At 32.4% G+C, this 16133-nt stretch overlaps 1 protein-coding gene across 4 annotated transcripts in view; it reads right to left on the bottom strand.

Annotated features, from left to right (window-relative positions):
- The window catches only part of LOC125071783 (myotubularin-related protein 4), a 77434-nt gene that overhangs the window by 32757 nt on the left and 28544 nt on the right, over positions 1 to 16133 (bottom strand). For 2 of the 4 annotated variants that reach the window (XM_047682151.1, XM_047682155.1), the window contains exon 1: positions 8100 to 8288. The exons of 1 other annotated variant lie outside the window; for it this stretch is intronic. The gene's annotated coding sequence lies outside the window, so the exon portion shown is untranslated. Of the gene's footprint in view, positions 1 to 8094; positions 8289 to 16133 lie in introns of those variants that run through there. One more of the 4 variants, XM_047682152.1, reaches the window with a different exon arrangement.

Genomic DNA, 16133 nt, shown 5'->3' with positions numbered 1-16133 from the left:
CGTATCTCACTTGTAAAAAATTAAAATTGTTATGATCTAATGTGGCGTATCATTTCTTTCTTTTCGATTCTATCGTTTACAGGATAGCTCTACAGATTTATCGTTGACGCAATGGTCTTTCAAGATAAGTTTTAATTAACGAACGCACATCCGAACTGTGTTAATATTGTAACATGTACATAATCTTTATTTTTGATACGTGAATCCATCTATTTTATTCGTTATATCACTTCACAAGTCCGACATGGCTTCACGATACGGCTGCGGTAAAATACAAAATACACCCGACGATTTTTTTTAGTTTTTTTTTTGTCCAGAGCAAAAACTCACAAGCGTGTTTGCTTCACCTCGACTAAGTTTTTATGTGCAGCGGAAAAGCTATTATTGACAATGAGCTGTAATTAATTTTATCTTTATGAATGCTCTAACAATACCTATTTGTTATTGATCACATAATACTCGGCACAGCGGATCGTCGACCTCTCGGAACAGATCAAGTGGTTCAGTATAATGCAAACCACATGACCGGAAACGGAATATTGTTAATTAAGCTCTTTTTAGAATTACTAATTAACCGCCGTACCTGTCATTGACACGCAAGTACCATATTATATACGAAAGATGCAATATATATGCGACTACGGTTTATTTGTAGGTTGAATTTTTGGATTACTGAAATTTAAAATATTCCTATAAAATTAATTGAATCGAAAAGGATCCGATCGATAAGGAACCTTCATATTATGTTGATATATTAGTATTTTTTTATTGCCGTAAAATAGGTTGATATTTGAGTACTTCAGTTGGACTGGCTTATGGGCTCCAAGATGAAGTGTATAAGCCATCACCTTCCATATACACTGGCACTATAAGAAATATGTACACCGAGAAATAGTAGCAAAGCGCCACCAACTTTGGGAACTAAGTCTAATTATGTTTCTTGAACCTACAATTACACTGGCCTCACTCGCCCTTCAAACACACACAACAGTACAAGTATTGATGTTTGACGGTAGAATACGAATAGGTATTAGTGAAGAATAGAATATGAGTCAGTAGCACCCACCCAAAGGGGCTAAAACCCTTCCTCGCTCGTTTTGACTTTGCAATTTAGATTAGTAACGCAAAACATATTTTCATGGCAATAATAGATACCGCAAAAAGCTGAACGCTTGCATTAAAATATACTAAGTTATTAGCAATGCACCGGCCGCTTGGATCGATACTGATTGGAATATGATCGCTATTATTTAAATAAAAATATATCATGGGGTAAAAGCTTATTATTTCCTTTGCACTTTGCGGTTCACACGAGACTGATAGCTAATGCATATATTATTATAGCGTTACTAATTGTCAGATCGCAGAGTCAATTTATAATAGCTAACTAGCCCATCCTGGAACCCGATCGCAGCGCCACCTACTGGGTCCAATCTAAGCCACCCACTCACACACAAACAAATCGGTCCAATCGTTTAGTTCAATGACACACGTATAGAAGAATTATATGTATATATATTAAGACATCATTACGATGCATTCCAATGATATCGATATAATTTTTTTTTAATAGAAATGAAATATTTGACATTCTAATTGGTTTTTATCAAGATAAGAATATATTGACACAAGTTTGTAACTATTTTTGTACGTAATGAGTACTGACGTAAGTTTAGTGAGTAGGGAAATCGGTCTATTATGTAGGTGATTTTCACTTTTGAAAATATATTCAAATATATGTGTAGAAGTGACAATTTGAATAGCGTAATGAACTTTGTCTCTATCAGTATTATTATAAGTATCAATATAATGCATGGAGTTACTACGATTATGTTCATAACAGACTTAAACTATCTCCAAAACCTAACATTAGTTACAAAAACTTTCTTGTAACAACTATGTGTTTACATTTTTTTTTATTATTTTTAGAAGAATAGCAAGAATATTTACACCTCCGATTAAATCTTAAGTTTGTGCCTGGAGTAGGAACGACAAAAGTCCAAAGGGTCATGATCGAATTTGTGAATTTTTACATCGCTAGGCGGCCCGTAAGTCATTGGGGCTATTGAAGCTAAAAAAATCATAATAGTCTTATTATCAAAGTATTAAGAAATCTATTCTAGGGACAATTAATATAATTTGAATATAGAACATTTTTTTTATACGAGAGCGTAAAGCTTCGTATTATGTATTATTCGTATAAAAATATTTTGATCGTTGCAATTGAAAGACATTTGCCTGTATTGATTAATTATTATTATTGATGATATTATGTTGATTTATACTTTATTGCATTCATCTTAATGACGAATATAGTTTGATAAGATAAACAGAGTGATATACTTTTAATTAAACCATAAACCATTAAATAAAATTTTCATTTATGGTACTAGGATGTCAGGAAGTAGTAGGAGATATAATATCGCGAGACTTGGTAGTTGTTTAACGGACGCGCGCTCCAGTTTCTGCGCATGTCGACGACAAAGAATGCGGTCACAGGCGCTTGATTCTTCGCAGAATAGTTCAATAGTCAGCAGTCAAAGACAATTGTAGGACTTGTAAGAGTATCGAATACTTTGAAAAGGCTATATCAGTTTATAATCTGTAACGATATTGAGTATGAACTATTGTTTAATTTATACCAATCATTTGATACATTTATATTATTGGAATTATATAAGTCCAATTGGTTTTATTTAAATAAACGATTTTATGAAGTAAGCAAATTTATATAAAAAAGTTTCTTTTGCCTTGTAAAAATGTAACTCTTTAAATAAGACAAAATATCATATAAACATATCTTCACGCTTAAACTGTTGATCCGATTTAGATGAAATTTGGTACGGAGTCCCGGGAGCGGGACATAGGCTTTTTTAATTCACCCCTCGAGGTGGTAAAGTGGGTCATGGTTTGGGTGCTATAGGTAAAGTTAAAGTAAAGCTGCAAGTTCAGCTAGTATCATATGTTTTAATAAAATATAAATATCGTTATGCCTAAACACGTAGCCATCGTAATAGCAACAACTACGTTATTAACATACCTAATTATAAACGTAACGTAAATGTCTAATTATGTTTCGTTTCAACGTGGAGTTCCATTATTTCGATAGATCGATTGATAATTTTGATTCTTTGTTGGGTTTTTAAATATGAGACATATGCATAAAATTTTGTTAAAAAAAAAAAATTTTTTTTCAAATGTTACCAAGTCCTATGACACAAATCAAATACTAAAGAATATTATAATATACATGTATCCGCTTCATCAGACTTGACATTGGCAAAATGTTTTGCGAACTGGCACAGACGTACGACACGTTATACGACCATGAATATTTTAATATTATTTATAATAAAAACATTTCAAAAGTGGGTCACTTATTTTTGGGGCTCATTGCCCAATTGCTCAATTGATAAAGGGCCCAAAAATAATGTTGGTGAACTAGTTAAGTGTAATTATATAGAGTAAAATACTCGATACTTTTATTTGAATGGTTATAATCGTTTTAATATGAGACATTATCTATCTCTCGCTGTAGGAAAAAAACATCCATGAGGTTACGCCAGTTTTTTCTCTAAAGGGCCCAATCTCGATGAGGTAGTGCATATGTCATATATGAGGTAACGGCCAAATGGGCCACCTGATGGTAAGTGGTCATAACCGCCCATAGCAAGTAGCGCTGTAAGGAATATATATCATTCCTTACATCATAAATATTTCCATAGGCTTACGACAGTTTTTTCTCTAAGCGCTGCTGTCTGCTCGTTTGAACAGCGCATTTGAACGGAAAAACATATCATACTTATTATATTATTTACTACTATATAATAAGATATAAATTTTAAAAAAGAACTATATATAGCAAGTATCGATCTTTATTCTTTCTTTTTAAGTTGACTTCATCATTATTCACCTTTATCTCGTAACTAAGTAGTAGGATATGATTTTTCAATGGCATGATTCAATCAAATGACATTATAATGAAAGATAAAACAGTCGAGTCTCATACCGGACCGCAAGCGACGTTGACGTAGCCATTCACTATTCTCATGTTACGTCCGACATTCCAAAGCATAAATGAATAAACTGGTGAAAATCTAGTCAGACAACAATAGTTTAGCTGTAAAAACTGAATTTCTACTTAGTTTCACAAAGTATTTTGCGGTGGTGTTAGGATACATGTAACTCAAAACTGTTAGACCATTTTACACGATTGTCATTATATCTCTTTCACTAGTGTGGAATTTCAACGCATTCTAAATATAAAATAACAACATATATAAAGTTTCCCATTCATTTTTAACACGTGCAAGAACATTTGATACTGGCAAGTAACATTAGATCGAAATTCAAGCAATATCAACGGACACATGACTTTTACTGAGCAAACATTCCTTTCATAGATTCGTGGCTAGATAAAGGACATGTATGACTCGTATGTCATGCGCACAAGGACACTTAAAAGATTTATCGTATAAACAATTTAGCAAACACATGACATTAAAAACGAGGATGATAGTGGGCCAAGGTTTGTTTTTGGTGATATCATGAATCGTGTCGAAAATCACGACCATGTAACTCCAAGCATATATCATTACTATTGAAGTACATGTCTCGAATTTCCTTTCCAATCTTTTACCTGCACAACAGGTTTGAAAATAAATTATACGGATAGAATGCATATAGTCTTGTTTCTTGATTCATTCTATAAATATTTATAAACATTTCTCAAATGAGCGCTTTCCAAATTTTTGCTATATAAAGGCAGATAGGAACGGATGGGTGTTCTCACACATAACGTTGCGGCAAGACCGACCTTCTTTGTATTCACGAAGTTCTGCTGTTACACGACGTTCCTAAATAAGCAAACAAACAACTTGGACCTTTGAATGATCATTTACGACTACAATAAAACAAAATAAATCAAACACCGCGTTAAATTGTTAATGAATGAATGAAGAAACACTTACAATATACACGAATCAATTTAATTACAAATTTGCATAATGTAATGTACTTTTTCAATATTTCTTTCGAAATAAAAATTTATACACGATTCGTTCAATCAATTACCATCAAAATAATACAATCAAAAACATTAAAGTCATGATATATTTCAAAATCGATAGAGAAATAATAAAAGAGATAATTCTTACTTTATTGACCTTATAATGATCTCTACAAGCAACTAAATGTTGATGGAATAAGGTCGGATATCCGCGTGGAAATCACGTGACCTCGTTAACGATAAAGCACTTGTAACAACACATATGTTGTTTGTCGTTTACTGTTCTTCCGTTAGAAATTATTAAAAAGGTTTAATTAAACGGAATACTTGGAAATTTAAGCACAATTTACAACGAAATTTACTTTTATCGTTAAAAATATATTAATTTATCGACCTTTCATGTAATCTTCGCCTTTATTATTAAAACCAGAAGTAGACAATAATAGTAGAACTTTACGAATGGCGAAAAACAAGTTCTGCGAATGATTAAACAAAACAAGATGCTATGTGTACGACCTTCAGATAGTAGAATACGATATTATTAATAAATATTAACAGTATAAGACTATCTAAACAATAATAAATGCAAAAGTAAAAATAGAAATTGAACTGCACGAGAATTGATTTATAAAGTAAAAGACTCATACATTTGTCAAAATAAAAACGGTAATTCACCAGGAACTAGGAGTATTAAAAGACTACAACTTCAAACCAATAAATTCTAATTTTAGTTATAAACAAAATTATAAGAGAAGGATGTATTCAATTCTGTGAGAAGAACCGATTGGATTATCCATCTATCTATCTATAAGACAGTTGTTCTAAAGGAATAAAATTTATAAATAAATGAAATATTTCTTGAATCAAATGCTTTGGCAGAGAAAGTTGACTTGGCAAAGCGCCGCAAACGTTTAGTAGAGCTCACGTGAACACTAAAGGTCAGTCAGGAAACCTTTAAAGTACAATAAAAAAAAAACAGGAAGGAGGACATAAAAATACACCCAATAACGTAAATGGCAATAAATCACGTTTAAACGATAATAAAGCTGATACAAATATACAGCTAAATGGGAATTCATTTAATATAATTATATATATCATAATTATTTTCAAAGGAAATTAAACACAAAAGTTTAGATTTCTTATCCATATCTAAATAGGACAAAGCATTCCTAAGATTAAAGTATTAGATTTTTATTCTACCTTCCATTATTTAAATAATCACATACATATTTTTTTTTCGATATTCGTATAAGTTAAGAGCACAGTTTTTATTGTAATGAAGGTGAAAAGATAGACCATGTGATGCGGTAGATGTTAACGATTTTCCTAGTTCACAGCTGTGACGCGTAGACTTGCGCACAGCTTGGGAGCACCACGTGGCGTCCGAATTTTACTATCACTTGTAAACTTTTAGAGTTAATTATTAAAATAGTTTCAATTAAATATTAAACTTGATCACTATATTAGATAAGAACGATAATAAAAAATATAATAGAGTTATCATTCAAATATTTTTATTTACATTGCATTAGGTATGAATATCTCCATCATAAATTAGTTTATTTATTGTCAAAGAGTTATATTTCTATAAAATTCGAGGCGTGAAGGATGTAATCCATATTAAAACGGGTTCACCTATTTGACATGCGCACAAAACACGATTGGGCCACGTGGCTTTCTCCCGTTGCATAACCTTTCTCTAATGCGACAACTGTTATAAACTTATTATTACGATACCCAGTCTAGACGATAATTAATACCCGGCATCTTGGTTTTAAATTAACACTTCGAAAATGTGTCCGGTTATTCTTGTTACTTTCACTTAAATAGGGCGTTTATTTGGCAAATTACAATAACGAGCTATGTGGTATGATAAAATAACGAATATAAGATAACAGGACCTAGTTCTGCACAATGTTCTTGTATTATGTAAATATAGTGTACGATTTGTAAATACAATAGATAATGAATGATGTTATTGTCGATAAGCATTCTCAATTAATTTAATTGCTCAAATTGTATTAAAAAATATCTTTTAATAAATAAAATACGTATAGATATAATTTTTTAACGAAGAAAATGCAACAACTTATTGGATTAATACTGAGATTTCACAATAAACGTGCATAAATTATTGGCATTTCAATAAAGCACTGGGAATTGATAATGGAATTTATTTCTTGAATCGCAATGGGAACCTGATTAGTCTGATTAGATTTTAGGAAGTCAACGCCGAGAGAATGTGACTGGTCAGTTGACCACGCCTGTGAACCTTTCTGTAGTACTACAATTGTAATTGACGACACTTATATTACATTTGAATAATTGATACACACGAAGGTATAATATAATTGAATCCCACTTAGACTTACGTGTCTTACGCATTTGACTGACGTGTATTATTTCCGATTTAAAAGCAGTGGGAATTTATAATATGCTAATGAACGCTCAACTAATAAGTGTAGGTATTACAAATGTAGACGTTGATTACAGCTGTTTTGAATTAAAAAACAATTCATTGAATGTTTCTGAGCGATTAGCCAACTTGCTGTAGAGCCAGTGACCTCGGACCGAATATACTTTGAACAAAGCAACGTTTTTGTATGAAGAATTACAATTGGAAAAATATTGCAACAAATCCGATGAACACTCTCACTTTTAATTTAAAACACGCAAAGCGCCTTATGAAAATATTTTGCAATTGTTTAACTGGGGGCATGTTTATAAACAAATTTAACGTACAACTTATTATACAATCACACAAAGTTTGATATTATATTGTGGTTCTGAGGCGTAAATACAATACTCACAGCAGACTTTGAACTAAAGCCCGCCATAGTGTAACGTGGACGCCACGAGTACACCATGCCGTGTTTTATATGTACGAGTTATGCAGTCACTTTTGCTTAGCGACGAAAACATAGACGGAGATTAAATAAACGTAAGAATTTCACTTTTTTATATTGTTTTGAGGTGTAACGTTATAGTAAACTTGTATTTTGCGCACCACTACAGTATTATGAAGCCATGTGCCGAACATGACGGAGCGCGCGGTTGGCCATACTAGAAATTCCATTGCGGACCTTACAATTCTAATCGTTTCCGATCGCACTTTACAATATAATCCATTTATACTTGTCGGAGACTTCACAAAACCACAAATATGAGAACTGAATATTGACAAGAGCGCGAATATGATATATATCCATATTATGACAGATGAGGAGCGGTGTCGCATTGAAAATGCGACGGACACACGCGGCAGCTGCGGAGCAACTGGAGGCGCGAGGAGGGCGGCGGGGCTGCGGGGCGGGTTTGGAGCGTGCGGGGAGCTGGCGGCGTCTAAAACGCGCGTCTTTTGCTACAACGCTACTAGACAGTAGACTCTGAACTCAGACTAGAGGTACCCATCGTAAATTGTGCAACGTAAGCGCGTGCGTACTCACTTACCTCATCATTCCTCGATACTGCGGGTTTGTATGACCACAAAAACCCAGACCATTCATCAAGGGTTCGACTAATAAAAACTTGTTTACAGACTTGCTGTTGTTGTTTTGATAGACGACAATATTATATATTCCCAAAAGTTATAGTACTATAGTGAATATCGTTTACTTTAAAGATTTAAAAATAAAATAATAATAATATTTTTTGTAATTAATTGTTAGTAAGTGCTAATTTTTTAAACTTGCTTCGATGACTTGCAAGATCTTTGTGTATTGTATTGATCCAAGTTTGGTTCTGCATCTTTTCAGAAAGTTTTCCTAGAGTTCTAGACGCTTGTGATAAGTTACCTTGTGAGGTAATCGTTCACAAAGATGCTAGCAGATAAATGTTTGTATTTAAACTGAAGTGAAAAGAAATGTAAGATAGAAGGTTATCAGAGAGTTTCAAAAATAAATTGAGGGTAACAAAGGCAACACAAAAGCATATAAACCATAACAAACGTTGCTTTAATTCATATATAATTACGTGGTTAAAAATGATCTAAAAATAGGTCTTAAGGACTGCTGAATCATCTGCTAAATCAGCCAATGTTTTTAATGTTATCGTGGGAGTTCTCTTTATTCATCTGAGTAATAATTGTCAGTGTGAATATATACTGTTGGTTAATATTATTGTAAAGGATATTGCTTCAATTTTGCGATAAACGGTGGATTCACAGGTGACACATTTCATCCTACATTTTTCGAAATTGGTTTGGTGTTTTTGTGATTGCAAGAACGAGAACAAAGGCATACCTATGATAGTAAACGTGATAGCCAGTGGATACATGAAGATATAAGTAAAGGTCAATATAAGATTTAAATCTTCAATCACGACCAGGTTTTTTCAAGTGCTATACTCGTTTTTGCAATTTATCTCGTACTGGCCGCAGGAGGAAAACATCATTACAAAATCTAAATGGACGAAAAAAAATCTAAGACCAGTAGAATACCTATTCAAATACGCAACGAAGCACTTAGAGTAAAAAACCTAGTAGAAGTATTCAAATAATTCGCATGAAGACTGTTGACAAACGGTGAAAATTGTACTACTGAATACACATACATATCCTTGCTTATAAATGTTTTATAGTTAGTGAATGCATAATTCTTTATCTTCTTCTAAATGTCAAATCTCCGTTGTTAAAAAGAGATAAAAACTATTCAACGTTTCATGGCAAGGCCATAGGCAGATTATAGAATTATTAAAATTTAGCGAGAAATATTTTGCTGAATGTTTAAGACTTAATTAAAGACGAGGTAGAATGCATTCAAGCGAAATTGCAAGATATTGTGAAAGGACTGACGAGACAGAAGATAATTTTAAACAAACCTTATCAAGGTTCAATCATAGATGTGTAATAAGCAAAAATTTACCATCACAGAGCTTTATTTTAAATAAAACCTTTTTAAAATATTCTACTTGGAACTTATCAGCTTGACCTATGAAAAAAAATAGTATGCAATATGGCATTGTTATTTTTATACATCTTATGTTCTAGTTCAGACTAACCTAACACACCGCTTAAAATACATGCCTATTCCATATTGTTTCCATATTGGTAGACGTTTAAGGTCTCCTCGATCGAAATTGAAGATATCTTGCCTATACATATAACCTACCTTATTGACATACGATCTAAGCCCAAAAAGGAACTCAAGGGCTCGATATAAAAATGACGGTCGTCCAAAAGCGAGATGAGCAGATGACATAATAAACGACGCAGGCCAAACTAGAGCGTGAACAGGGAAATTAATATCTATACCGAACAATTTAAAAATTCAGACTGCGGGTGAGGACAGTTTGATTTAGATAATTATTTTCAGGATTTGCATTTCCACTTAAAATATTCACCATCGACTTCGTTTCGAAATCAGTTTCTTGCATTGCCGAACAGATATTATCAGATTGTATTTTGGCATTATCGTTACTTATTAATCTTCCAAAAATATACCTTTACTTGTAAAGGTAGAGCCTCTTTACATTTCTATTATACGTTTAATAAATATAAAGCTATTTTTATTTGGAACTGCGTTATTTCTCTCATCAATGCAGCTGCATGTTTTCAAGGATGTCTCGATTGCATTCACATATAACTTCCGCGACTGTTTTCCAACAATGTTTCCGTGTAAATTTTCGAAACGAAGCATTATTTCTATAGTTATTATTTAAAATTTCCAGCTTCCTGTGCGTTTTAAAACTTGTCACGGTCGTATAGCTGAACAATGAATATTAGGCAGTTAACGTAATAGTTCAAACTATTGTTAATTGGCATATAGTTTATCCTTGAATAGTTAAATGGTTTTTTTTTTGTTGATTATTTACATATTTTGAAAATACTACACAGAAATTTATGATAGGAATCATATTATTATAATTGCAATGAATGCTTAATAGTAAACTATAATTTCCAAATGTAATTTGTTATTACTTAAACATAAAGGGTATTAGAGAAGATTGAACAAAATTAAGCGTAATATTTATTTTTGAAACAAGAACCGATTTAAAAGTTACATCCGTTAGTATGACTACATTTTGTAAACGTGTCCGCAACGTGAACTAGTGTTTTGATGAAAGCAAAAATTCTATACTAGTACGATTGAATTAACCTAGAATAGGTTCAATAACTATAATTTATCAAGTTTTCCAACAGTTTGCTTATTACTTTAATTTTTGTACGCGTCGATTCGGTACAATAAACTGTTAATATTAAATTTAACCAATCTGTATAAAAATGTACAAGGGCTTCACAATCATATAACATGAGAACAGATTTAGTTACAACATATGTTATTAATTATTATGTATCTGTAAGGTTTTTTAGATGAAGGCATAATTTAGCATTTTATTTACGTCTCTACAAGCCGAATAATACGAAAAGTCTAATTCTAAGTGTAATGGTTACGGAGCCTTACGTTATGTATAGTCCCGAGAGCAACTGTACTTCTACTGTGGGAATATATTATTATTATAAACTAATATTAATAAATTAGTATTTATGGATTCCTAGCGAACTTGGTAATGGCGAATAATTCCTAAGAGTGTAAATACAAAATGTTAGTCATTTTGTAACACGGGGAGCAGCAGCCGAAACTTTTTCTTCTACAGTTTCTGTTTACAGTTTTTTTTAAGAATTATTCTATATAAAGATAGGCAGTCTGACGTTAAATGTTCACCACCCATAGACATAGACAGTGTAAGAAATATTAAGCTAGGAAACTAAATTATTACTCCACTTGTGCCTGTCAATACAGTGGCTCAACTCACCTTTCCAAACGGAAAACAAATACTTTTTGACGATCTTGCACAAAGCCCTTTTACCAAGTAAATTCTGTATATTTTAATGCTTCTTACAAACGAAGTCGTCTTTCAATATGTGACTATTTTTAATGTAAAGTAGTTTTTTAGAACTTTAGAAACTTAGAATTGACAAAATAAGTTTTTTATTTTTTTTTATTCATTCATTATTCTTCATATTCTTCTTGTTAAAAGTATTACAATTTTAAGTATATTTCATTTAAGTGGTTTAAAATCAAAATCGCAACAGTAGGTATAACAATATTAATACTTCATTACTCAAATGGAAAGATAATCTGTACACGAACTGAACGGACAAGTTTATCCAGCAATTTAGAATCCAGCGCAACAGCAATGTAACGAACAAAATATGATTTTCAATTTTCACACTTGCGTCCACTCCAATAAGGATTACTGATAAATTTTCTCTAGTTGTCACAAACTTGTTGCAAAGTTCCCAGTCTCACGACAGATTTTACATAAAGCATAGTAAAATTCATTTCCTACCATTTAAACTGCTTTAATTATTTAGTTATTATAACTTTAGTTTGGAACTTGTTTAAACACACTTGCAGATTAATAATAGTTTTTGTGACGATATACATAAATTCAGGTAAATAACAAGTTGTACAACTAGTTTTTAATACTTTTCATAACATATTAAGTTAAAAACATAGTTTTGGCAAACATGATAAAAAAATTATAAATTTAACAGTCGAAAAGTTCCAGAAAAACAACAATTTACAAAAGTACGCGTAGTTCGTCACGTAGACATTTTACATTTTAGTAGGTGAAGGGCACGCTGATGGGTGTTTTAACTAACGTAACGCGATATTCATAATAAAGAGAATAGTGATGGTGGCACGGCTACACGGCGGCTGAATAAACAATTTGATGATTATGCATTTTTATCCGAGAAGAGAAGACGACGATGAGAAGAGCAGTAGTTCGTTTATATATATATTATGAAATGATTAATGGGACTGGCAAATAGTCCACCTGATGGTATATAGTACACGCCCATAAACATTGGCACCGTAAGAAATTTCAATCATCTTAAATACCACCAAGTGTTGCTGCTTGGCGGTAGAATAAATGATGAATGACAACACCCAGACGGGCTTGCCAAGTATCAATTCAGTTATCTAACATATGTTTTCAGTAAGTTCATAGAAGCTAAGACTACTAAGTCTAATGATTAATATACAGATAATTATATTAAATAATTTCTTCCTTTATTAATTCACTAGTTGTCGCCTGCGGCTTAATAAGTCTTTCTTTGGAGTTCAAGCTTGCTTTATACCAATCATTCCATTAGATCGAGTTCAATGTTTAGACCGTGAAAGAGCAACAGACAGAATATTATTACTATAGATAAGAATATGCAATTCGTTAGTCTAAATAAAAAGCGTGTGAAACTTTGAACCGTTGCTTCTTATACAAGAATATATATATACTTTAACCTTTTCCGAAACGCGCTGCATATTCTCGTATAAGTTTTATGTATATTGGTTAGTAGTTTTAGTTACATATATGTACATATATTTTAAAAAATCAACCCATTTATTTGTATACACAGATTTATGAAATATTGACGAGTTTTTTTAGTAATAGAATATTCCGTTCTAAATTATTCCCATTTGAAATATTAACTTCTGTATGTAAAATTCTCAAGATCTATCCCTGTTATTATTTGGATAACAGCAGTGATCAAAGGAATACAAAATCTGATTTGTAAGAGAATATTAAATGTTAGGCTGTATTCATAGACAATAGTTTGCAAAAGTATCCTATTAATTTCAACCTTATTTTTTTACAAATTTCTTGAAGGTTCACAAGTCATATCGGTTCGGAAAAATCCTCATTCTAAGCTGATTCCAAAATGTGATTGTATGAGGCAGAAAATGAAAAAAAAACGCGTTGGTATGGATTTCCGGACATCGAGGTGATACTGTCTGTTTAATAATAAAGTCGCGAATTATATAGTCTTATATACTAAGTTACACCTAATACACACTTACATACTACACCGTAGATGAAATTTGTAGATGATATTCTGACGTGATATCCGAACGTAAAAAAGTTAATAATAACAAGAAAAATGATCGTCTTCAACATTAATAATGATGGCGCTTTCATAACACAATTCAAGTCCACTTAGAAATTAAATACACTACCAATTGTTTACTGCATATACGAATCTAAACATATTTGTGTTAAAACTGAAAGCTTAAATAATCAACCGAAATAGAGCGGTCTGAACGGCTTGGTCTGTTATGTGATCGAATGGTTTGGACAAATACGAGATCCGTTAAAAGCGAAAGTAAACACAGGAAGGGACCTGTTGAAATATTGACTGTTTTACTAATGGTTGCTAATAGATCTATATGTAGTAACATTTTTAAAGACTTATTATTAGGTGTCTTGCTTACAGTAACAGACATTAAATTTCCCAATGCAGGGCTAAGGCCTCCTCTCCCTTTGAGGAGAAGATTTGAAGCTTATTCCACCACGCTGCTCCAATGCGGGTTGGTGGATTCAAATGTGGCAGAACCACATTTAGTATGTAAGTAGGAAATTGTGGTAGACGTTGGCCTATCTCTGTTTATGTGTATCAAAGTCATGGCGGTTAAATAGTTTACAAGCCGATATGCTGCACCCTCACTTGATGGCGAGTCACAACAATGCAATTATTATAAGAAACTTTTCCATGCATAGAAACATGTTATAATCAAACGTCAAACGACGTTTTTATTAATAAAAAAAGCGAAATAACTTTGTCTGTTCTCTCTTAATTTGGTACGGAGTTGAGTCCCTATAACTACTTTTACGTAGGCTCCTTTTTTCATTCACTCCTCAATGGGGCAAAACGGAATACGGACGTAAATGTATTCAAAATTTCGCGCGCGTAATCCGCTGGATCAGCTAGTATTACATATTTTAGTATTTTCTTCAATTCTCGTCAATTGGATTGGTATTGTTAAGCCAACTATACACATAGCTGATATCGAATTCAATGGAAACATTCGTAACTGATGCTTCAACATCGTAGTCTGGTGTTATTGTTGTTCGGTAACCTTGTTTTTTATTAAGCACTGTTTTTGCATCTAGCATCGTCTGACGCATTTGTGAAAAACTTGTCTCTTAACAAAGGCCACGGGTTCGATGACTTTTGTACCAAGTTGTATTAGAATACGTCCAGTCGTTTACGCTTGATGGAATCAGAAACATCCGGACGCGTAACTGTCGAATTTATAGATTATTATATAATATTATTTATATCTATACATTTAATTATGTAACCTGCATCGGAGTAGCATGGCGGAATACGCTCCAAACCATGCTAATGCCTCGACAAGGAAGAGACCTCACCCAGAAATGGCAAATGTAGCGACTGTTACTTACTTAACAAATAATGAGGCCGATCATGTAAAAAGCTCAAATAAAACATTTAATACTTTTCAAGATTATTGGGATACAACATTGAATATTATGATATTTCCCAGTATACAACTTGTAAATAAATATCGGTCAACATATTTGTATTTCAAACTATGAAATCTTATTTATATCTCGATATAGTACTGTATCCCTCAGTTAAAAACTAGATTAAATAAAATTTGGCGTTTTTAGAAAACACATTCGGAACTTACTTGAATACAGTCATAATGATTGCTTTGAACATTTTTTAAATTAAATAGATGAACACAATCTTTTCCAGCATTAGTGTGTTTGTAGGTCCGCTAAGAATGTTGCCATAGCGACAGACACCGGTGCTACAAAATGGCGAGGACGGCGGACATTGCCGGCGGTTGACCTTGAACCAAAGGGGTTGGAATATTTAAGCTTCTTTTTGCTTTTCCGATAACACTTACTATTTTTTTGTATTTATTTCTTCATCCGCTAGGAAGGTAATATAATCACTCCGATATTCGGAACATATTTTAATATAGAATCTTTTCTTAACTACAAAGATCTTCGGAGTCTTTTTTTTAAGTAAAGTTTTTTTTAAGAGCCTTTTTTTTAAGTATATTAATGTATGTATATGTTTGGTTGGTTTTTTTATGTATGTATATATTTTCGCTAATGTTATTTCGTCTCGTACATCTAGAGATACAATTATGATATCGACTACGAACTAATATAGAACCATCTATTAATATGTAATTGACTCAGAGCAAATAATCCTTTCGTGGTGAGCTTTAGAACATACAGTTTACAGATTAATGTTGTTACAGGTGATACACTTACCAGTACATTGCAATATTAGCGGACTTACAGCTTACCTGAAACATAAATTTCATTTGAACTGACACATTGTACTAGAATTTACAAAAAC

The sequence above is a fragment of the Vanessa atalanta genome, chromosome 20, assembly GCF_905147765.1.
Source record: "Vanessa atalanta chromosome 20, ilVanAtal1.2, whole genome shotgun sequence".
Classification (NCBI taxonomy): Eukaryota; Metazoa; Arthropoda; class Insecta; order Lepidoptera; family Nymphalidae; genus Vanessa; species Vanessa atalanta.
This window is presented reverse-complemented; position numbering and strand designations above follow the sequence as displayed.